Source organism: Sceloporus undulatus, chromosome 6, assembly GCF_019175285.1.
Source record: "Sceloporus undulatus isolate JIND9_A2432 ecotype Alabama chromosome 6, SceUnd_v1.1, whole genome shotgun sequence".
In the NCBI taxonomy this organism is placed as follows: domain Eukaryota; kingdom Metazoa; phylum Chordata; class Lepidosauria; order Squamata; family Phrynosomatidae; genus Sceloporus; species Sceloporus undulatus.
The window spans coordinates 163,129,549-163,130,338 of NC_056527.1; the positions used below are offsets into that span (position 1 = coordinate 163,129,549).

General features: G+C 52.2%; 1 protein-coding gene across 1 annotated transcript in view; it reads left to right on the forward strand.

Moving 5' to 3' along the window:
- MRPL46 (mitochondrial ribosomal protein L46) overlaps positions 1-790 on the forward strand; it is a 7,828-nt gene that overhangs the window by 1,036 nt on the left and 6,002 nt on the right. The window lies entirely within an intron of this gene.

The following is a 790-nucleotide window of genomic DNA, read 5'->3' on the forward strand; positions in this document are numbered from 1 at the left end:
GACAAGTTGGGGGGGGCCGAAGCCGAGGGGTGGAGCTTCCACCCTCCGGGGGCGGGCTGCATGCTGGGGGCGGAGCTTGCACCCTCCAGGGGTGGAGTCACCCTCCAGGGGCGGAGCCTCCACCGAAGCCCCGCAAGGAGGAGGAGCCGTGTGCCCGCCCTCTCCTCCTCGGTCCCTTTCTGGACAAACACCCCCAACCTGCATTCCAAAACACACACAACAGCACATTTGTGCATTTCACACTTTGGAAGGTGACACTCTCTCGGCTTCAGAAACAGTAGTTGCCTGCCTCTCAAGCTGACTCATCATCATCACCACCACACTATCATTGTCAAAGCAAGGGAGACTTGTTAGCATTAAAAGCACCCAAAACACACTTTGCAAGGTTACACTCTCTCAGCTTCAGAAACAGTAGTTGCATGGCTCTCAAGCTCACTCATCATCATCACCATCATCACACTATCATTGTCAAAGCAAGGGAGACTTGTTAGCATTAAAAGCACCCAAAACACACTCCTTGTTGAGAGCCGGCCAGGGCCAAGGAGACCCCTGTGCCAGAACTATGCAGACTTCAGGCTTGCTAGGTCTGCTCTGTTCCCTGAACCATGAGGTCCACCTCATACATAAATACTCAAGTCCAGGTGAGTGTCCACAGATGGGGGGCATTTAGGATTAAGAAAGTGGGTGCTTAATCTATGCTCGGCAACATAATTTGTTCCTGCTATGGCTGACACTTTCCTAGTTGCTGCTGCTAAATTTTTCCCACTTCATTAACCTAACAGAGAGCACC